This window comes from Protopterus annectens, chromosome 4.part0, assembly GCF_019279795.1.
Source record: "Protopterus annectens isolate FY-2018-M chromosome 4.part0, PAN1.0, whole genome shotgun sequence".
NCBI classification, from domain to species: domain Eukaryota; kingdom Metazoa; phylum Chordata; order Ceratodontiformes; family Protopteridae; genus Protopterus; species Protopterus annectens.
Window position 1 is genome coordinate 55,127,984 of NC_056733.1, and position 24,343 is coordinate 55,152,326.

The following is a 24,343-nucleotide window of genomic DNA, read 5'->3' on the forward strand; positions in this document are numbered from 1 at the left end:
TGGATGGTCACATGAGAAACAGGATAAAAACACCAAGTTAAAAAAAAATGCAATGGAAAGGTGAAATGAGATATACTATGTCTAACCTATGGGATATATAGGAGACACAGGAAAAGTATAACAGGAGGGGAGTGATGGTCTCTAAGAGGTAACAGATGAGCGCAAGAATTGACCAAAGTGGAGCTCAAAATAATAAGTGCATTAACATTCAAATGAGTGGAAGAAAGAGGGGGGGTTGGTAAATGGATACCACTGAATGCATCCAAGCAGAATGTTAAGAATCTGAAAGAAGCCATAAAGAATTAGAAAAAAAGGAAAGGGATAATACTAGTGGAAGAAGTAATCCTCCCAGGAGTATACTGAAGCATCCTGGCAAAAATAGTGAAAAGGGAAAATAAACTGGTACAGATATTAGACTGTGAGGAATCTGGGAACACATTCAGGGGAAAATGTTAGAAGGAAATGGTTGCCAGATGTGGCACAAAGTGAAAATAGAGTAAGTGATGTGAAGTTTAAAGAGCCACTAGCAAAAGCAGTTTTCCATATTATCCCTTTCAGTCTCTAGTACATAATGTTCTCACTTATGAAAAGTTAGCTTTAGACATTCTCGAAAAAAGCAGACTTTCCCTGTTTTAGAAGACAGCAGTTCCAGAACTAGCTAGAATTCAGATTTTGACAGGACTTACCTTAGTATTAGTTAAGGAATACAACAAACTGCTTCAGTATTACCATGAAAGGATTCACTGTTACTAATATAAATAGGGACTATATTAGAAGACCGAAGACGCATTCTTTCAAATGTGTCTTGGTTGAACTTAAAAGGCTGAAAATGCAAAATATCAAAGCGGCTGTTAAGCAAATTCTTTCCCTGGGAAAAAATTTGCTTGGCTGCTTTGGTACTTTGCCGTTTTCAGCATTGTAGTGAGGTCTCGGAGTTGGTATATTTAAGTAGGGTGCGCCCCCCCCCCCCCACATCGGGGGAGCCAAGCCCCTCACTTAATGTAATGTTTGAAATTTTTTTTTTTTTTTTTTTTTTTTTTTTTGTTGAAACAGTGATTTTCTTCCCTTGGGAAAAGAATCACTGTTCTGACACTTCCACATTGTAAGTTTTTGCTTACATAGGGTTGATTAATCACCGTTGAATTTTTTAAGCATTCGATGATCTAATATAGACCCTATAAATATCGGTAGCTTTAGAACAAGCATACCATTATTGAAGCTTGGCTTGACTTTCACTAACCACAGATAGCAGGAATTACAGAATTCTGACTAAGGGGTGGGAGGATGACATAATGGTTAAGGTATTTACCGTAAAGACACAAGGTGCAGGGTTTGATTCTCACATGGGGTAACTGGCTAGGCTTCAAATGTCCCAAAAGGGCAGTTAGCCTAGTACTAACCTATGAACCTATGAACATATGAACCTAAAGTCGGAAGACATTCCCTGTCAATCTGTGCTGCATACTTACAATTCATTAAAAAAACAAGGACCTGAAGCACAATTGGAGCAGTACTTCTACTGCTGAGAAATTGAACTGATAGCACAGTCATCAGAAATTCATCTAAACAGTTTCAGTTCTGATCATAACAGCTTAGTTTGTGAGTGTCTTAACTGACAAACTAAAGGTTAGAACTGACTTGAAAAAAGTGGCAAAGGAATTGAGGTATCAGGAGCAAATAACTAAAGAGGGAAAGGTAATAGAATGGGATAAGGCCAAGAATGCATTTGGACTGCAGGCTAGAGACTACCTTCCCTATCAGTTGGCAGATTTTAAAAACTCCCTACAGAGTACTCTGTTTAGAATATTGGGTGAGGAAATGGCTGAAACTAGGGAAAAGGTTTTTTGAACTGGGGCACAGAATCTGAATTGGTTACTGGCTGCCAGAAAAGCAATTACTAGAACATGGAAATCAAAATATAAATTAACATTATTTGAAGTACACAGTATTATGGAATACACAGAAGAATTGGAAGAAGGATCATTTGAAAAGGGAAGGAGCAAACTACATAGAAATAAATGGAATTTGTGGGAAGAATAGATGCAAAATAATGTTTAGGTGGAGGAGAAAGGTTTAAAGGAAGGCAGGAATTGAGCAATTATTGTAATGGACTGAATGTCAGTTGTCATAAAAAATATGTAATGTATAATGTCTATAAATAAAAATGTTAATATGATTTGTCTTGTTTGTATATGTGTCTATGTCTTAAGTGATAATTTAATAAAGGTGTTTAAAAAATAAAGGTTAGAACAAATCCACCCTGTCAAATACTTTTTACAAGTGGTAATATACAAAGGATTATTGCTAATGTGTTATTGCATTAGCAGAGCATATTAATGAGAGATTTTTATCTGTCCTGGGAGTGGCTTAAACTCTGCATAATAGACTGGGTTTGTACCAATCATTCAGAGATTCAGTTCATCACTTGCTGAACCTCCGTTACTTAATTATGACCCAATATCAGTGCTACTTTCTTTATTTGTTAATAAAGTTATTAACAATGCCATAGCAATAAACAAATAAATAAATTAAATGATTTAAAGCAATTTTCAAACAAAATAGAAAAACAAATATTTGCACTATATAGAAAACATGTCAGAGATGAAATCTTAAAAAATTTGAGTAGATTTATATTAATATATCGATGGAGTAAATGAACTAATTTTCTGATGAGTTTTAGTCCCATTGTTCTAATGGGTTTGATACTTTAGTTCGTGGAGTAATTATGTAGATTTTGTTTTTGTTAATCGATGCTACTTTCTCAAACAACTGAAATGCATTATAGGCAAAACTAATCACTCAGTCGCAGGACTTCCAAGTGCAGCTGGGAGTGAAGTTTCAGAAACTGACCAGGCCTTGTGTAAGTAGCCAGGCACTCTGAATAAAACAACTTTGCAGTACTTTCTCGGTATTCAGTTGTTTCTACAGGATAAATATTAGCACTGTACGACTAAAAGAATACACTGAAAGTCTGCCTGAGGCTGCAACAAAAGTATATCTAGCCTTTGCTGCATGAAGTCTGCCTAGCAGAAATACAAATGTACAAATTTGCAAGCAAAATTTGCACACTCTGTTGTTTTATTAGAAATTTGCACAAAAGGTTCTTAAGCAAAATCTGCCAACTATATTAAGTAATATGAGAGGTTTATAAAAAGAAATGTTTAGCCTAAATGGAAAGGCTAAACACAATCAAGCTACCAAAATCAGTGCTGAGAATATCCCTGTGACAAAAGGTGTTGCAGAAGCTTTTGCAGGTTTCTGTTCTTTACAGCTTATTTCAGAAATGCAGCTTCTTAATCAAAGTCTTAACCTCATCAACGGAAAGTATTTGGTGACTTTTCCAGAGCTTCATTTTAATAAAGTATTGTTATCTATAGCAATTCAATGGTTGCAAAAAATGTCATATTCTAGACAGACAGTAGCAGATGACATGCTCAAAATTACTCACTGCATGGTGAGTTCTTTATTATTGTGAGTCAAAGTGACATTCGTAACACTTCACTTGCAAGTGGACTTTTCCATGAACTTTGCACACATCATACTCCCTCTAAGTACAGGAGCAAAATCCAAGGGTGAATCCTGTTTTCCTACTTGCACCACTAGTCAACATTTTCAAAAATTACATGCAATTAAAAGCCCATTTTGAGGCCCATGGTTTGTTTACTAACCAGCAATGTGGATCTAGAAAGGACATATTACTGTAGCTGCCCACCTGCCCTTCACCAGCATCATCTTCATAGCTGTAGAAGGTGAATTAATTGTTACAGTATTTGTGGGCCTTTCAGAGGTCTTTGGAACCATCATTTGCAAATCAAACTGCATAAGGGTCACTTTCTCCAGGGATCTTAACTTAGCCTCTGACATGAACAGGTCATGCTTGAGAGATAGATACATCTCCCAGAGACTGACACTTCTCTAGAATAAGCTTCCAATTCACTAGAAACAGAGCCCCTCCCTGAATCTCTTCAAACACAACCTAGATCAATGGATGGGTGATCACAAATTCACTCTTGGGGTGGTGCCCGTTTCCCTCCTGGCCAGAGGAAGTCAGCATTAACGACCATAGACCCTTACCTCTGTGAACTTCACTCAACTAACCACCGACAGTTGGGGCAACTCAAGATAAATATGACTAGCTTGTAAGAGCTCAAGGGCTGTTGGCCTCGTACCCTTCTATGAACCTGTAATGAAAGAAGAAATACCAAGACTACCATGACAGAATGTAGGAGGAGGCAGATTGAGATGATAGGACCAAAAAGAATTGGGGTACATAATGGAAAATGAGAAAAAGTGAGGGTGACACAGAAATAGAGCAGGTAGGAGAACACAAGGCTGAAATGTATTTCTGTGTGATGCAAGGACCTGAGACAACAACATGGGGGAGCTACACTGATAATGGTTGAGGGAAACATAAATTCTTGGCTTCAACTATGAGAGGACAACTCCCAACCCGCCAAGGATCAGAATCTCCAAACTGCATCCCCTAAAAACACTTTTTAAGTGTTTTTTTTTTTTTTGCAAGGGGCAAGCCCCCATACCCACCAAACTTATATATACCAACTCCAAGGTAGCAGAAGTTCAAAGAAAGGGGACATTACCCCGAAAAAGGGCATCACTGCCAGCACAACTCACTGTCAGTGATTTCCTGTGGAGGAACTCTGATCCTCGGCAAGTTGAACTTCAGGTAAATGAAGCTCAAGAGTTTAATCTTTGGTGATGTATAGATTACCCACATTCTCTCAATAGCTGAGTGTAAACATACATTTTTGGAAAAAAAAACAAATCCAAGTTATTTGGTTAACTGAAAAGCTCAGCAAAGTCGAATGCAAATGATGTATCTCTTAACCAGATGGGAACTGTCTTGAAAAAATTCAGACAAGCACCTTATGGTCTTTCTAAACTAGCACTGACTTTTCTAGCCACTTAAACAATACAATACATCAGAAAACAACTCTTTCATCCACCTATTTTACAGGCTTACATTACTAAGTAACAGAGGTATAATTTTGCACATAGGTAGTAATTCTATCTTTACCATATATACTCCCTACCATATCTACATTCTCATAATATGCAGACGCTTCAGAATGTGCAGTATAAAATTTGCAGATTTGTGGTGAGTTCACATAATGGACAACATCGTTGTCTCACTGTCAGGGGTGTAAGGTATACCATCAGAGCAAATCAATTTATTTGTATCCTGTCATACAAATTGATTAACCTCAGTTACTATACACCACTCCTCAAAATTCTGATAATAAGACACAGCACAAGAATATTAAGGTCAAATGCATATATTAATAATTAGCACTTCCATAACAACCATAGTTCTCATATGAGGCATTTGCTAATCTAGTCTCAAAGGACTGGAGCTCCATTCTGTGTGCTTAATATGAATTATGCACTTTAGATTAATTTACCTGACAGCTCAAAACACTATTTCACATACAAGCAGCATGCATATATGGTGCCATTGTTACATTAAAACTAGTGTTCTGTCACACTTGATGTTTAACACATTGTTGTGTGGCTTGGGTAGGCCCGGTTGGTTGCCCTATGCAAACAATAGCATTACATATTTGTTCCGTTTCTTCATTTATCATTGAACATCGAGTTACACCAGCTACTGTTAAATATTCAGAATCTCATACTTCATTTTCATTTTATTGTAACTAGGGTATGGCTGAAAAGGGGCCATAGCAGTTCAGTTTACTTACCTGTAAAACAAATGAATCCCATATGATATAAGTCAGGGGCTGTGTTCACTAAAACAGGAGAGGATACAAAGATGCAATCCAGGAGGATTAGCAATCTGAAACACAGGCAGCAGCACAACAGAAAGAACATACCAACTCTTTAGTCAAAGATAGACCTGCCATAAAATTATGCTACCCTGTGAACAGTTTTCTACCAGTTTAACTATAGAAAAGTATATTCCACTGTGAGGTATAATTGTACTGAAAAATGCTGAGTCCTTAGTGAAGGCTATTGTGACTTAGAACCATATCATAGCTCCTATACTGTTCCTTGAAGTCATTGTAGGCAGATAAGATACAAAACACACCAACACAATCACCAAATCAGGGATTTCATTCATTGTGGTAATGGTAAAGTGTTCCCAAAAATAGGATGCAACTTCTTGTTTTGTTGGCAGATTGAATTTCTTAGTTTTTTTATCTTACAGACAACTGGCTAGAGACCGGTATCTCGGGTGAGGCACCAGGAGTAGTTTTGCCATGCAGAACATTTTAGCTGATTGATACAAAAGTATTAATAACAGATAATCATGATGAACTGCAGAAGTTCCTTTATTCATGCAGAGAAGATTTTTTTCCAGGATGGTTGATGCTCGCAATCTTTTTAAAGTAGACAATGGGTACTGCTCTCAGGTACCACAGATAAGGTAAGGTGATAGGTTGCTTACCAAACCAGTGAGGTGTGTCATTCTAAAATTCAGTCTTTATAGCCTGCCAGTGATTATTACCCAGATTTGACCACTTGGGTGAGGGAGGAAAAACAGTTCAATGGAAAGATGGAAACAGAAACAGACATGCTAAGCCAGTCCACAGCCATAAAGACAAAGCAAATACTAGCAGCACCACTGACAAAGATCGGAATACAGTTCCTAGCTATGGGTATTGAAGAAGAAATAGGGACTCAGCACATATTAGTCTGTTCTGCTCATACTAGTAAACATGGTGGGGGCTTTCTTTAGCAGAGTTTGGGGGGGCTACCTATGCCAGCATGTCACACATAGTGCTACAAACACCTTGTACACTATGACTAGAACAGAAATACTACACTGTTGATTTTGTGGAACAAAACACAGCTGTCACTATTGCATGCCACACAGCAGAAATCACTACATTTCAAGCAGATGACATCATGACACATTACACAGCTGATGTGCAAATCATAGAGCTGACATTATAGCCCATCATGTAGACAACATTACTGCACATCAAACAACTGGTATCACTGCAAATATTGCAGATGACATCTCTAATTATCACACAGCTGATATTAGTGCACTTCACACAACTAATGCCCATACATATCACATAGCTAACTTCCATATATATCACATAGTTGACATCTCTACATCTTACACAGTTAACATCACTACATGTCAACAACTGATTTCACTGCAGATCATGTAGGTATTACCAGTGTGAATCATGCAGCTGATATAACTACACATCACACAGCTGACATTATGGCACACTATTGCACATCAAGCAAATGATATCACTGCACATGATGCAGCTGACATTACTTCATGTCACACAGTTCACTTCATAATGAATCACAAAGCTGATATAATTGAATATCATGCAGCTGACATCACTGCAAATCTTTCTTCTGACATCACTGCATGCCATGCAGCTGACAGCATTATACATCACTTAGCTGACATAGCTGCCCATGTTGCAACTGACAATGCTGCATATCATGCAACTGCTATCATTGCACATCATATTCTCACATAGCTGTGCATCACACAAATATACCACAAAGTTGACATCACCACACATTATTATAATACAGACAGCCAAATTAGTATAAGTCAAACAATCAACTTGACTGCAAATCAGATTGACATCAGAGGTCATCACACAGCTGACATCACTGCATGTCACACAGATGTCATTACTGCAAGTCATGCAGCTGATATTACTAGATATATGACATTGTTGCATCACAGTAGGTATCACTCCTCATCACAGTGTTGATGTCTCTGCATATTGTACAGCTGTCAGTACTTTGTCAAACAAGTGGCATCACTGCATATCACATAGATCATAGGATAAAAGGAGAATACTAGGCTAACAACTCTAGAGGTTCTTTTTAAGTATTGCTTCCCAAAGAAACAGAAGGTATTGGTCTCATAAGTTATGTGGGGAGTGCATAAACTTGGGCATGAGTGGTCAAGCATTTACAAGCTTCCTCTATGTACTAGAGACATAGGTGCCAGACCAGGGATAAATTTGCAATTCCCCCATTGAATAAGTGCAGGGAAGTACTTTGCATCACATGGATGGATTGCCTGTTCCAGAGATGAGGCAACCTCTTAGATACGTACCTGTCCCTCTAGCATATCCAGTTTATGTTGCAAGCTAGGTTTAGCTCCCTGGATAAGGTGTTTCTAGTGCTATATGTCTTGCAGATGTGCAACAGGTCCATTAAGGCTGGATCAGTGGATGTGTTGCAGGACAGGGACAGGTCGCCATTCAGCAGTCTGTAGAAGACCTAGTATAAGGTCAGTGCTTTAAGGTGGTCTGCGCAGGACTTGTTTTCCATACCATGTATTATTTTTGTGAAAAACCACTGTGATCATGCCAGTTCTTGCATATGCCTCGTCATACTTGCTGAAGGGTGCATTGTACTTGATGACTGGTCTTATGAGGGCAGAGTACAATGGAATAATGATATATGTGGACCGAGATGCTGCACCCTTGTTTACAGGTTGTGTAACATGGAATGAGTTTCTTACTACTGTAGACACATGATGGTCAAAGGCCAAGTCACTGAGTACATTTGTTCCCAAATCCCTGACTACTAGGTCTACCCTCAGGGGTGTATTATCACTGTAGTAATTTGCAAGGATCTTTTTCTCCTATGCACAAGGTAGAAGGTTCAAATCTGACCTCTGACCAAAGACTCTATGGAGTTTGCATCTTTTCTCTGCATCTCTGTAGGGTTCCTTCCACTTCCCAAAAACATGTTGAATGTTTGCATCTCAAACCCACCCAAGAAAGGAGTTGTGGGCAGCAGCACAGACTCTAAATGGTTCATTATAGGGGAAGAATTGTATGGATCAACCACTTTGGGAATTTGCTGTGGTGCCCAGTATCCTCAAGATAGCAGAGCAGGGACACAGACTGTGCATCATGGCAGGACTAGCCACATGATGGCATAAAATATGGTTCATGTTAAATAATCTCGCCAAAATGGGAATGGGTGTTTGCCAATGATAAGTGGGTTGAGGATCTGGCCTACTCCAACCCATGTCAGGGACCCATACTAATAGTGGGAGAGGTGAATATGTCCCTATTGGCCAGTGTGAGCCCACTATAAAGCCAAGTCGCTCTGGGTCAATAAGCCACTGGCTAGCCAGTGTCCAGTTATCCAGCTTGGGTTACCTCGGATAGCTTTGTTAAGCAAGAATGGGTGTAAAACAAATCAACCTGCCAAACATGAACTAAGAATTGCTATGCTCAATGTAGATTCAATGACAGAATGGATCTTGGAAGTGGATTATATGGCAGTTAGGAGGAGGCTGGATATCCTGTGTATCCAGGAGACAAGATGAAATGGCAGTGCAGCAAAGACACTTGCCTTCGGATTCAGAGTCTACTAATCAGGAGGACGACAGGCTAGAAATGGTGTGGGAATTGCAGTGAGGGAGAGGCTTCAGAAGACAGAGAGGGATGTCAGCAGAATTAGTGACAGGCTCATGGCAATCAGACTCCTGTATAACGATAGGGCACTATTCATAATATCAGCCTATGCCCCACAGCAGGGCTGTGATAGTGAGGAAAAGAGTGCATTCAGAAGGCAGTTATAGCACCTACTAGATTAAGCAGCACAACATGAACCAATATTGATAATGGGTGACCCGAATACACATATCGAGACAAAAAGAACATGATATGAGGATTGCCTGTGTGTACATGGGTGGGGGGACAGGAATAAAGAAGGAGAGGTCATTTTAGACTTCTGTCTGGCAAATGTCTTGATGGTGACCAGCACATAGTTCAGCAAGAGAGAGACAGTCACAAGATCACATACAAGAGTGTCCAACATGCAACTCAGGTAAACTTCCTACTAGTAAGGAATGGGCAGTGGGGTAGAATCAGCAATTGCATAGTCATCCCCAGTGAAACAGTCATCCCACAGCATAAACCACTGGTTGCCACAATCAGTTGCCAGCAGTGGTCAGAGAAGAGTCTAAGGTCAACAGAGACTAGGTTGAGGACCTGGAAGTTGACTGGAGAGAAAGTACAATAGTTCAAGGAATTACTCAGGACTGACTATAGCACCTCAAGTTTGACTTTTCGGCTTTTCCCGGTTAGGGGTTGCCACAGCAGAACTCCGGTCCGCTAATGATTGGCAGTAGATTTTTATGCTGCCAAGTTGCCAGCTGGATGCCCAACCTTCAGCGAAGGCACAACCATTCACACATATCTTTCGGAGGCCACTCGACCGCGGGGAGGACATGCAGACTCCACACAGAAGGCACTCCAGCCAAGAATTGAACAGGAGAACCTCTTGCTGTGAGGCCACAACGCTACCGCTGTACCACTGCAAGAAGAAGAGGAAATAGGTGGAGATAAAAAAGACTGTCAGGACCTTAAAGCAACATGTACAAGGCCGAGAGAACAGATATGCAGCCAAGCCAGGTATGGAAATAAAGTACATAAGGAAAGTGAGTGGAAGAATGCAGAAGTCCAGGAAGTCATCTAAAGAAAGAAAGAAAGAAGGAGTGCAAGAAAAAGGGGAGAGAGAAAAGATGGACCAGGCTAAGAAGGAATATTGGTTGCTAACAATGATGCTAAGAGAGGTGGGCAGTATAGAGGTATCAAACTCCTATCACACTGCATGAAAGTTCAGGAGATGATGATTGATAAATTAATGTGCAAAGTAGTAGAAAGCAAGATCGGAGATAAGCAGTTCTGATTCAGATACAAATACAGCACAACTGACCCAGCATTTGCAGTGAGTTAGCTACTTGAGAAAAAGTTATAGATTAAGGAAAGAGTCCAACTCGGCATTCCTAGACTTAGAGAAAGCATGTGACAAAATCCCAAGAAAGCTGATTTGAGCAGTTCTATACTAGCTCAAAGTTCCAGAAACATTGATAGAATTATTGCAGGCTATGTACAAGGACTCAATGACTCAAGTACAAACAGTGATCAGTCACACAGAGGGGTTCCCAGTGGGAGTGGGAGTGCATCAGGGTTCAGGTCTTGAACCCACTGCTGTTCATACTGGTGATGGACTACATTAGCATACAGGTTGAAGGAGACAGATCAAAAAAGTTGCTGTATGCAGACGATATGGTATTACAGCCATACTCTGAGCAAGAACTTCAGCAAAGAATAGAGGGATGGAATGAAAAACTGAAGGCACATGGAATGAAAGAAAATACAGATAAGACAGTTGCAATGGCAACAGATGGGGGAAATGAGAAGAAGTTGAGAACTGAGATAGAAGGGAAAATAGTGGAAGGTGTTTACAGCTTCAAATACCTAGGAGGGGTGGTTCAAGAGATGGGAAGTCTGAATGAGAAAATCAAAGTTTGAATCAGAGGGACAGAAGGGACTGGTGACAGAGTGTCAGAGATAGGATATGGTAGGACAATACCAAAGAAGGTGAAAAGTAAGGAGTACAAAACAGTGGTGCAACCAGTACTACTGTATTGTATGGAAACCTGGACAGTAAAGACAGAGGAGATGAGGAAGCTAGAGGTGATGGAAATGAAGTACCTGAGACAGGTGGTAGGATGCACACTGTGGGAAAGACAAAGACATGAGGACATAAGAGCAGAATCCAAAGTTGAGCCAATTGGAGAAAAGGTTAAAGAGAACAGATTACAGAGGTTCATGCGCATGTGCATAAAAGTAGAAGACAATCTGGTTTAGGACAGACAGGAAAACGGCAAGAGGAAACAAGGCTGTCCAGCAAAGAGGTCAATGGATCATGTGAAAGGAGATCTGCGACAGTCATGCATAAGTGTCAAATAAGGTAGGAGTGTGGCTTTGAACAGAGACAGAAAGAGAGAGAGAGAGAGAGAGAGATGGCAACAGTGAAATAATACCTTGCCCCGTGTAGAAAATAGGAAAAAAGTGTTTGATGATGATGATGATGATGATAACGATGATAATGATGATGATGAATTTGCAAAGATCATGCAATACATCACTTTATGTCATACATGTAAGAACAAAACATTCCACATGACTGATATCACTGCACAACCCACAGTTGACATCATCACACCAAACAGCTAACATTACCAGACATCAAGTAGACATTGCTACATTTGGTAAAGCTGATGCCACTGCAAAACACAGCTGAAATCACCACAAATAACACAATGTCTCTACACATCATGCACCTTACATGTCACACAACTGATATCACCGACTCACTGACCATCACTCACATGGCTGCCACAGCACATCATGCAAGAGACATTGCTAAATATTATACAGAAGACATCACTGCACACCACATAGCTGACATTAACAAATGTCACAGAACTGATATCACTGTATGTCACACAGCTAAATTCACTTTACATCATCCAGATGATATCACTACATGTCATTCATTTCACTTTGCTGTTTATCACTCAGAATCTACTACTACTACTGGAGGTCTTTCAGCTGACATCATTATAGGTTCATAGGTTCATAGGTAGGTACTAGGCTATCTGCCTGAGGGCCTTTATAAGCCTAGCCAGAGTGTGTCGGCTTTTGTCACCCCATTGATTAATTAACTGATCCTCTGTCAAGCAGAGCCAATGAAGTGATCCCAGGGGTGTATTTTCTGTTACCCATCCACTCGTCAAGGTTTCTCTTGAAGAGTGTTAGTGAGGGGCTCTGCCTAATTTAGTTTGGAATTTTGTTCCAAAGCATGGGGAGTCTCTGTGACAGGAATCTATCCCTCCAGCATGTTCTATTTATTGTTGTGGCAAGGTTTAGCTCACTAGAGCATGGATCGCAGTGACTTGGATTTCTTTAGGTGGAATGTGTCCATCAATTATGAGTTGGACATGACTTTGTAAGTCAGGCAGAGATCACCTCTGAGTAAGCGATATCCACTGAGTACAGCCGGAGTTTTTTCAGTCAAGCTGCATAGGACATATCTTTGAAGCCAGTAATCCTCTTGGTGAGGTACTTTTGTGATCTCTCCAGCTGTTGGAAGTGTCTTGTGAGGTACATCCAAAATGGGGCATTGTACTCTATGATGGGTCTGATGAGTGACGAGTAGAGGGGCACTATAACCTCTTTATTTCTAGATGCAAACCCTTTAGTAATTAGATGGGCCACATAGAAGGATTTCCTAACTACTTTGGCAATATGATTGTCAAAGGAGAGATTACTATCTACCTGGGTCCCCAGATCTCTTATTACCTCTTCTGTATTAAGGGGGCTGCCACCTATGTGGTAATTCGTGGGTGTTTTGTTTTTCCAAAATGGGATGACTATGCATTTTTTGGCATTTAGCTTGAGGCCATGACTTTGACACCAGGTGTCCATCTCAGTAAGGCCCTTTTGGAGGATGTCCGTGTCAGTCGGAGAGTCAATTATGGCTCCCAGTTTGCAGTCACTGGCAAACTTGGTTAGCCATACTCCTCCTGTGTTTGCCTATACTTCTGAGAAGTATATGCCAAACAGTAGGGGTCCCAGGACCGAGCCTTGCGGGACACCACTTGTGACTGGTTTAGAGTCGGACCTGGAGCCCACTATTCTTACCATGTGAGTTCTGTCTGTAAGCCAGTTGGCAACCCATTTCATGACATAGGGGTTTATGTTCAGGCTGGTAAGTTTTTCTGTAATACCCGAGTGGGGAATGGTGCCGAAAGCCTTGGCGAGCTCAAGGTAGGCTGTTTGAACAACCTTTCCCTCGTCTATGGCCTTGGTAACTGTCTCAAAGAAGTCAACCAGGTTTAGTAGGCATGATCTGCCCTTAACAAAGCCAAACTGGGTTGGGTCAAGTGTTTGAAGGTTCCCAATGTCTTTGTTAATGAGTTCCATGATGATGCGCTTCATAGCCTTGCAGACCAGGCTAGTCAGGCTTATGAGGTGATAGTTACCAGGGTCAGTTGTGACCCCTCCTTTGTGGAGTGAAATAACCATTGCTGTGCACCATTCTATGGGCAAGTAGCCTGTGGAGAGGCTGAGGCTGAACCATGTGTTTAGGTGGGGGTTAGTTCATTCTGTAGTTCATGCAAGACACAGCCTGGGACACCATCTGGGCCCACTGATGCTGTGTTTTTGGCTTTCGGAAGGGCTATTTTCACCTGTGCGTCTGTGATTTCCTGGACACTACACTTTTCTGGTATTGTTGTGGGCCCTTTTGGGGGTGAGAGGGGGATGAAGTTTGTACTGAATCTATCTGCCAGGATGTTGGCAATATCAGTAGGTTCAGTATATTTTGTGCTATTTTGCACTAGTTCAGTGCATATCTGCGAGTTGCCACTTAGATTCTTAACATAGCTAAAGAAGGCTTTGTGGTTATCTTTTGAATCCTTGGCTATTTTTCTTTCAAAGTTAGCCTTGGATGATTTTATGAGGGACAATAGTTTCTTACTGATACTGATCAGGGATGTCTTTCCTTCTTGGGATTTGCTTTTTTTCTGAACTAGTTTCCTCCTTCTATTGTATAGCCTGTTTATGGCAGGGGTCCACCAGACTGGTTTCCTTCTCTTAGAGGAGTGAGTCTTGGTTTTGCTAGGGATGACACAATCCATGCATCCTTGTAGGTGCTCATAGAGTGCATTTGTAAAGGTTTCTGCATCTTGGGCAGCGTTATCCTTTAGCGTGGGGGGCTGTGAAACTTACTGCCTCTGTCTTAAGTAAGATGAAGTTTGCTTTAGAAAAGTTTTTTCTGTGGTTTCCTTAGTTGGGAGTGGTGGTGGGGTGTGGACATCCAGAGTGATTAGTTTATGGTCTGATCTAAACAGTGACTGGTTGACCTCTGGTGTGGAACACCTGTCGCCCATGTTTATGATGACCAGGTCCAATATGTTTTCACCTCTGGTAGGGGAGTTTACCAGCTGATCCAGGGCATTTGAGTTGATGAATTCCAGTAAGACCTGGGCCTGGGAGTTTGTATTCAAGTAGTTTTCCCAGTTAATGGTAGGGTAATTGAAATTGCCCAATATCAGGGTGTTCGGTAGGACCATCATGTTTTCCAGTGTCTCCAGAAAGGTGGAGTGGTGGTCCTGGGTCATGGAGAGTGATGTGTAGCAGGCCACAATTTGCATTTGCAGATTTGCCTGATGTTAGTTGCACATGGATGATCTCAGAGGTATCATGCTGCGCCACTAACCTGGAGGTGTAGGTATCCTTGATGAATATGGATACACTCCCCTCCTTTTGTGTTTCGGTCCGTGTTCTGTGGCCGAAACGTGTGGTACGTGTTGTAGCCCGGTAGTGCTGGGGTACTCTCTGGAACCTTGAACCAGGTTTCAGTTACTGCACAGATGACGACGTTCTCCATACTGAGGAGTGCTTCGAGAGCGTGCATTTTGAGATTTAAACTCCTGTCAATGAGTAGCATAACCCTCAGTTTTTTGTTAATTGTGCTGTTTATGGAGGTGGGTTTGACTTTTGAGCCTTGCCTAAAAAAGACAATATGGGGGCAGCAAGAGCCTTGGCCAGTATTTGAAAGCCTAGGGGTGATAGGTGCAAGCCATATCTTGTGAAGCAACACAGCTTGTCGAGCATGTCGTCCCAGGCTGACAGACACTGGATCCCCTTTGAATGACACCAGAAGCTTAGCCAGTTTGTTGAAATTGATCATTTTTTTCTTTATACTGAGGTATCATTCTTGGTGAGGACAGAATGCTACTCAGGGTCAGGGTCATACCAGCATGGGTTACATGATCAGAGAGCTCTTCCATGTCTCTTTTCATGTAATCCAGGGAGGTACGTCTCAGGTAATTCACACCAATATGAACAATGACAGAGTCATATTTGTACTTGTTCTGGAGTGACCTGAGTGCTTGTGTTATGTGGCAGATTCTGGCTCCTCACAGGCAGCTAACCATAACCTTCTGCTTGTCCAGCCTAGTGAGTGGGACGTCAGTGTGCCTGACTACAGAGTCACCTATTACTAGTGTGTTAGGTATGTTATTTCATCTTAAGGGCTGTGATTGTGCGGTACACTGATTTTGTGTTTTATGTGTTGTCTGGTTTGTGACAGGAGGTGCAGGTTGTTTGGGTGTTTGCTTTGGATGTCTCTGATGCTTTTGCAGGTTTTTATTTAGAGCCTCCGAGTATGATTTTGTGTATTTATGTGTATTTTTTGTCAGTGCTTGTTTAGCAGGTCTATGTGTTCCTGGAGCTGTGGTGCATGTATTAACCTTCTCCTCTTGACTGTCTGTTCCAGTCTTGGGTGGCGACAGCTTAGCCTCCAGTTTGGCTATATAATTGCATCTCTCACATATGTTAGTGTTTTGTGTAAGGAGGACAGGGTTGTCTGTGTACATAAGGCAGTTGTAACATTGCCTCAGGATACCCAGATTCACCAGCTGGACTGGAGAGTACACCTGAAATTGCCCTTTGGTCATACATGAATAGTAGGGTGATCTGTTTAGTTGCTTGGTTGGTGAGAGTTGAATAAGGAGCCTTGCCCTGGTGGGCAATCAAGTGTCAGGGTATATTAGTGCTTGTTATTAGGTCTGAGCAAGTGCTGGGCTGTAGGATGCTTTTTGAGTGCTTAGGCTGAGAGTTAGACTAGTTTCAAGGGAAAAACTGAAGAGGAGATGTAGTGGAGCAGGGAACAATTTAACCCTAGCTAACCGGCACTGCCCGGCGTGTAAAACTGTGCAAATGCGGTTTTTATAGCAGGGAAATGAAAGAAATAGAAATTAGCACAAAATGGCCAATAAACTACTAACTTCCGGGCTGAAACCACTCCTCCAGGGACAGATAGGCTGCTCAAAGACCCCCTCTCACAGGTGAACAGAGAAACTTCCTTCTATGCAAGTAAAGTATGGGCAACTCAGAAACTTGTAACACAGCCCTGAATTCAGCACTAGCCTGAAAACTGGAGTATACTAGCTTAGAAAGGCGGGAAACAAGGAATTTTTTTTTTTGAAAGGTTAAGGCAAAAACAGTAAAAAATACACTTAAAACGCTTTAAATTACTACAAACGATCAGAAAAGGCCATCACACTTTAGTGTGTAGCCTACAACAGTTAAATTATTTAAACAAAAAACGACTTTTTAAAAGTGTAGGCAGTCAAATAAGTACAATATGTGAAAAAAAAACAAGCTTTTAAATCACAATAAATGCTGGAAAATCTGCGTTTAGGTGGAAAACAGATAAGTACAACAAGAAAGTACAGAAAACTGATACTTAATCACTCCAAAGTCTCTCTTCTAAGCTAGAAGGCTTGTATCAGTTTAAGGCTTTCTAGTGCTTCTCAGTAGGTTAGTTAGAGGAAAGATGGGAAACAAGCTCAGTTGTGGTCTTTTAAACCAGAAAGTTGAAAGAGATGGACAAACTGTCCAAATAGTCAATAAACTACAATTTCTGGACCAAGAACTACTCCTCTTGTGGTAGATAGGATACCTGGTGCTTACCACTCCCACTGATAATCTAGAAGGCTTTCCTCCAACACAGAAAGGCTTGCAGGGCTCAGAAGCTTACCAACAGTCCTGGATACAGCAACTCTGCATCTGGACTAGGCTAGTTACAGGAAAGGTGGGAAAAAAGTGCAAGTGCAGCTTTTAAACCAGAAAGTTGAAAGAGATGGAAAAAAACTGCCCAAACAGCCAATAGCTACAATTTTTGGGTCAGGAGCCACTCCTCTTGTGGTAGATAGGCTACCTAGTGCTTACCACTCCCACTGATAAGCTAGAAGGCTTCCCTTCAACACAGAAAGGCTTGGGGGGGGGAGGCTCAGAAGCTTACTACAATCCTGGATACAGCAACTCTGTAACTGGACTAGGCTAGTTATAGGAAAGGTGGGAAACAGGCGCAAGTGCGGCTTTCAAACCAGAAAGTTGAAAGAGATGGGAAAAAAAATGCTCATACAGCCAATAGCTACAATTTCTGGGCCAGGGATAACTCCTCTTGTGGTAGATAGGCTACCTAATGCTTACCACTCCCACTGATAAGCTAGAAGGCTTCCCTCCAACACAAAAAGGCTTGGGGGCTCAGAAGCTTACATAGAGTCCTGGATACAGCAAATCTGTACCTGGACTAGACTAGTAACAGGAAAGGCAGGAAACAAGCGCAAATGCAGGCTTTTAAATCAGAAGGTTGAAAGAGATAGAAAAGCTTCCCAAACGGCCAATAAACTATAATTTCTGGGCCAGAAACCACTCCTCCTGTGGCAGATAGGTTACCTAGTGCTTACCACTCCCACTGATAAGCTAGAAGGCTTCCCTCCAACAAAGAAGGACTTGGGGGCTCAGAAGCTTACCAACAGTCCTGGATACAGCAAATCTGTACCTGGACTACACTAGTTACAGGAAAGGCGGGGAGAAAACGCAGGTGTAGGGGGCTCAGAAGCTTACCAACAGTTCTGGATACAGCAAGTCTGTATCTGGACTAGACTAGTTACAGGAAAGGCAGGAAACAAGCTTAGAATTTTTTTTTTTTTTTTTTTTACAGAAAAGCAGCTAAAACAGCAGTAAATACAATTCAAATTGCAGTACATGCTAGCACACTTGAGTGTGTAGCAATATTATGGCAAATACAGTTTAAATAAATGCAATTAAATTAACAAATGACTTAAAAGCAAGTGCAGAAGGCAGTAAATTAGAAGGCTACTAACAAGCAGTAATAGGTGCAGAGTAAGAGCAACTGAACATATAGCACGCATAATAGCAACTAAGTTACTGTAAGAGCAGCTGAATAAAATATGTATATATTTTATTTATTTATTTATTTATTTATTTATTTTTTTTTTTTTTTGTGGGAGGGAACAGGGCAGGATTAAGAGGCTACAGGGGTTGTCCTTCCCAAATGCTCTCTTTGTACACAGTTGGAGTGCCTGAAATCAGAATATGATCTCACTGCACTCAGTTGAGTGAGCAAATGAGATGAGCCCAGAAGGAGTATCCAAATACAAATTTACAAGAGGGGCTGCCAACATTAACACCAAAACAAGAACATGGAGGGTGGATGGGGAACTAACTGTAGAGGCACAGCCACAACTTTCAGTTGAGTTAATATTCAGTGAGAAACACAAATAAATAAATTAAATGCAGAACTATATGAAAAAGAGCAGATAAAAGTGTATTTAAATTCACTTATACATCCAGTTGAATTCAGGTAGATCTTAGTCGGAGCAAAGCTCAGATATTAAGCAGAAATAACCCAAAATGTACCACTTATATAAGGCAGGACAGAATATCAGTGATGAGGTGAAATTTTCCCCCACTGCTATCATTGGCTACACAGAAATTCTACCAAGTACTCTGTAGAGACACAGCCAGAATATATGCTATGCCACCAAGATATGAATTTGATTTTTTCCTTCTGCTTCATTCTTTCTGGCTACCCTAGTGTTCCATTCATTGCCATTTTACCAGCCTCTCTAACTATCACTAGAATATCCTCATTCTAAGGCTTCGGCTGGCACAGAAACTAAGGTCATTCCTGGGGGGGGGGGGGTTATGCTATTGACTGCTTCAATGGAGCTTATCTCCCCGGGCCTCCACTGAAAATGGACATGTATCCAGTTGGACTAGCGCAGTCAACAAATGTAAAATAAAAAAAATAAATAAATAAAGGGGGATTTCTTTTATTTATGGCCTACTCCTTGGTATCCCCCCTTTTCTACATTACCTGCTGCAACCAAGGGCTACTCCTCTCTGTGAAACACACCTGCCCACAGGGAACACCTATAGTTACACTGTGCCATCCACCTCCCTGCCAGTGCCTCAGATACATGAGCTGCTTGCTAAGCTAACTCTGGTTGTCTGAGCTGTGGCTAGGTTTTATCCCACTGTGCCATGGCATTTGGCACCAAGATATGACTTTTTTTACCACTGGCAGTAATGTCAAAGTCATCATTTCCCAGCTCACTGTGTGGGCAGCTTATTTCGTCTATGGTCCATACTGTCCTCTATGGTCCATACTGGGATGAATTGAGGAACTAATTTCCTTAAACAGTCAGCAAAGGATCCTATCTGAAGCTACCTATTAAAGGGCATTAGATATAACTCTGGAGGGAGGAGGACTGTGTAGACAAGTTCTTCTTCTTTCAGCTTTTCCCAGTTAGGGGTCACCACAGTGGATCACCTGTCCACTCATGATTGGCAGTGGAGTTTTACGGTGTCAAGTTGCCAGCCCAGTGCCCAATCTTCCACAGAAGGCACTCACATGCACACACTCACACCTAGGGCCAATTTAGAGTGTCCAATCCACCTATAGCATGTCTTTAGGATGTGGGAGGAAACCAGAGTACCCGGAGGAAATCCACGCAACCACAGGGAGGACATGCAGACTCTGCACAGAAGGCACCCCAGCTGAGGATTGAACTGGAGAACCTCTTGCTGTGAGGCGGCAATGCTAACCACTGCACCACTGCAGCCGCCCTACTGTGTAGACAAGTTATCCATCAGAAATGAGAGAAATACTAAAAAATAATGAAGCTTTAAAGTGTGTTATTGTGTACTACACTGCACACACACACACACACACACACACACACACACACACACACACACACACACACACACACACACACACACATACATATATGTATGTACACACACATCTACACACACACATGCATATAACAGTTTGCCTTTGGTACAACAGTAGGTAATAAACATTATATTTGGAGACAAATATAATCCAAATATGTGAAAGAAGCAACCTATTCATTTTACAAACATTACACAAAGCTTTTTGCAATTCAAAGAAAAAGACTACTAAAGAAAGCAATATATCATGGCTTATTTGGCAGACCAATAATTCAAAGCAGTCCAACCTCCATAACCTTATCTTGAAGGCAACAGAATGTATCTAATACTTTTTCCCATGTAACCATGCAAAGAGAGTGACTATATGAATGTGTATGTGGTGTGTGTAATGAGTGTATATGTTTCTGTGCATGTGTTCACGTGTGTGTGTGTGTGTGTGTGTGTGTGTGTGTGTGTGTGTGTGTGTGTGTGTGTACACCAGGAGCTCGGTGAGTACTGATGTCATTATTATACACCTTTCCTCTAACCTAAGTGAAAGCACAGCCTTTCTGGTCCTGCAGTAGTACAGTTGACTACCAGTGCGGGGCTAGCAATTGGTGATCCAGGACAAAAATAAACCCAGGAAGGCACCATTCATGGGTGGAAATGACACTGATGGTGGCCAATGTGCACCAGGGAAGTCTGGAGAACAAAAAAGTTTAGCAAACATTTAAAAGTATTGTGTCACATATTAACATTAAACAAAGGACTCCACTCGTGTGGTCAAGACTTCCTGCTGGAATCAGTCTTCACTACAGATTCAGTATAGTTAGTGGGGGTGCCATAAGTGTCAAAGGTAAGCAGAGTGTGTATTCTGCTAACTTTTTTTAAAATCTATACAACAGCACACACATACACACACACACGCACACACACACACACACACACACACACACACACACACACACACACACACACACACACACACACACACACAAAACACCACACATTAAAATTATACACTCATTATACAGGATATATTTTGCATTTCATGTAGGTCTATGTTATTACACTTCCTTCTTTAATATGTATTAATGAGTTATTTTTTAACAGATTTTCAAGTAGTAAGTGGTGATGTGCAAACTCATAATCTCTGTATAATGACTGTGGTAAAAGGGTATATGCAGGTTAACTGGTAGTGTTCTCTTAAGTGTCCTGTTTAAGATCTATTTATGAGCTTCTGCCATAAGATATTTTAGTGACCTCGTGAACAAGACCAGCGACCCAAATCCTAATTCTTAAAATGTTTGTTAATATTGTCATTTATATGTTACTGACAACCAATACATATTTAGATAATCTGCTATCAAAGTAATATGGCTTGAGATGTTGTTACTGCTATATGCCTGATAAAAAAAAAATCTTAGATGGTATAACCACTGAAAGCTTTTATTTGCATCTGAGTGGATTCAAAATATGCATGGAATATATCATGTTGTCATGCACTGAAAGATGTCTGTCTAGTGTTTCAGAAATTATAAAAATCAATAAAAGCAAAGATGGAAACAAAGTACCCTTCCAGAACTGCTGTCCCTTACAACCATTTTGCTGACTGAGTAAATTGTACTGTTATCATATTCTTAAGGCAAAGCAGGGGAGGGGTCATTTGGTCTGTGTGTTTAGGGATGAAGTTTCCTTCCAGGACTATTGGGCTTCATTACACCACTGCTGACTCAGGAAGTAGCAGCAATGAAATAATGTGTCTCAAATCAAGGAGTGGGCTCCTTTGGCACTATGTGTGGGGAGTCTACATCTGAGATCACTGGTCATCACAAACATTCATGGGGATGCAGGCTGTCAGTGTCAGATGAACCTCTCTATTGTCACAGATTATTAACTTTTAAATTAATGCCCTCTATACAACAGAGAAAGTGCAATATCCAGGACTGCAAAGTGAAAGCTTCAAGACATTAATTCATAATAATTCATTATGATTTGCAATCCCAAAATACAGGGATACTTCATTTTGTGAGATTTTGTAACTGCAAATTGATGTTCAGTCATACTTCATAAATGTTGCCTATTTGTCACATAGTAATTTAGGAAACAATGATGAAAGGGTGAGAGTTATGGTGCCAAGTATTCAAGGAAAAGCAGCAGTGTCCCCTGACTATGTGTGTGTCTTGGGGGGGGGGGTCTTTCTATAATGACAGGTGCTTGCATTTCCTCTCCTTTGAATAAGGTAAAGCATTAAATTCCAGGATGAACTTTTGGCAAAATAAGAGGCCTGTCTAGTGATTACTAGTCCCCATAACAGTCATACTGACTAACCAAAGGGTACTTCCAGCTATCAGTGATAATGCAGGGTGTTTTTTTTTTTTTGTCGTGGTGGGGTGGTTATCATACCTCAATAGCTAGTCCTTGTGAACCTTACATTTGCTGAGACTGGAGTATATCCAGTCATTATATGCTGAGAACAAAATTTTAGCTTTTGCAATGAAAAATAATTTTTCCAGAGCTGCCAGCCCTTGTAGCTGTTATTTACAGACTATGTCAAATATCGTGCTACAGGAGTTCCAGTTTCCTTGCATGCAATGTAGTGGCAGGACGGTTACATGTGTGGCGACTTAGAGCATTCAATGGCTCAAGACCAGATACCTATGACTTCAAACTTTGTAGGCTCATATTTATATTTTTAGTGTGATGGGTACTTATAGGATTTATTTTTATCATTATGAGGTGCTTACCTATTTTGTTTTGTATCATCTTAAGATATCATAATGACATCTGGATAACAGAAGTTATCTTTAGCACCATGCACGTCTTTAAAAAAGAAAGAAATGCCTAGTGGTACATTGAATCAGCCTGCAAGAAACAGGGATAAGGGGGAGTCCTGAACTAGGGGTAGCAATATCAAAGAGATGTATTACAGGTTTTAGGCTAGATGTCATTCGCAGTTTAAGAGGAAAAAATGGTGGGTAGAAGACTAGGACACAACTGGAGGACAGTGAGAACATTTCACCCTGCACGGACGTTTCTTTCACAGAGAGAGTTGAAAGAACATGGCAGACTTTAAAAGAGAGGGTGGTACAACATAATTTGATGTTTAAATTTAAAATGGGATGAGATAATTGGATGGAATGTTTAGTCAATGGGACAGGCACCTGTGAAGAGGCTAGATAAAATGCCAATGAGACTAGATAATTTTAGCTTTTTCACAAGGCTTGTGTATATATGTTGGGTAGATAGTCTGCCTGAGCTGCAAGGGTGTCTCTGCCTGACCTATAACAAATTGTATTTATTTGCTTGCTTTCTTTTTTTCTACACTATAATCCCTCTAGACTTGTGTACTGCTCTGAAGATAACTAAACAAGCTACTTAAAAATGTAGTAGAAATTCTATTTATGATCAACCACTTTATCCTAGACACTTAGGCTATAGATGCACCCTATATGGTCAACTGAGACTGATTCCTGCAGCCTGTACTTACTGTGACATTTAATAGTTCACTTTACTTCTGTGATCATGTGTCAACTTTAAAATTGGCAGTTTTTGTTTAATAAGATTTACTTACCCTGCTATTAAAAATAAATATGGGAATTATAAACAAGACAGACAGTCATTTATAAGTTTCAGCTTCTATATTTCAAAGATCAAAAATATTCAATATTAAGGAAGAACCTCAGTAAATTTAATGACTGTAGGAGGAATATATATATATATATATATATATATATATATATATATAAAGAAACATTATCAGGTTGCAAGGCAAAGACAAAAAGATTAACAAGCTAGTCAGCAGACATCTTTCATATGTTACACCAGCAACAAACTGCTCACTAGGCCACACGACTTGAAAGCAGATGGAAGGAATACTTCCAGCAGCTTCTGAATAAAGAAAACACCACAGAAGCTGTACTGCCCCAGACACAATCTAAATTGAAAGAGGAACAAGAGCC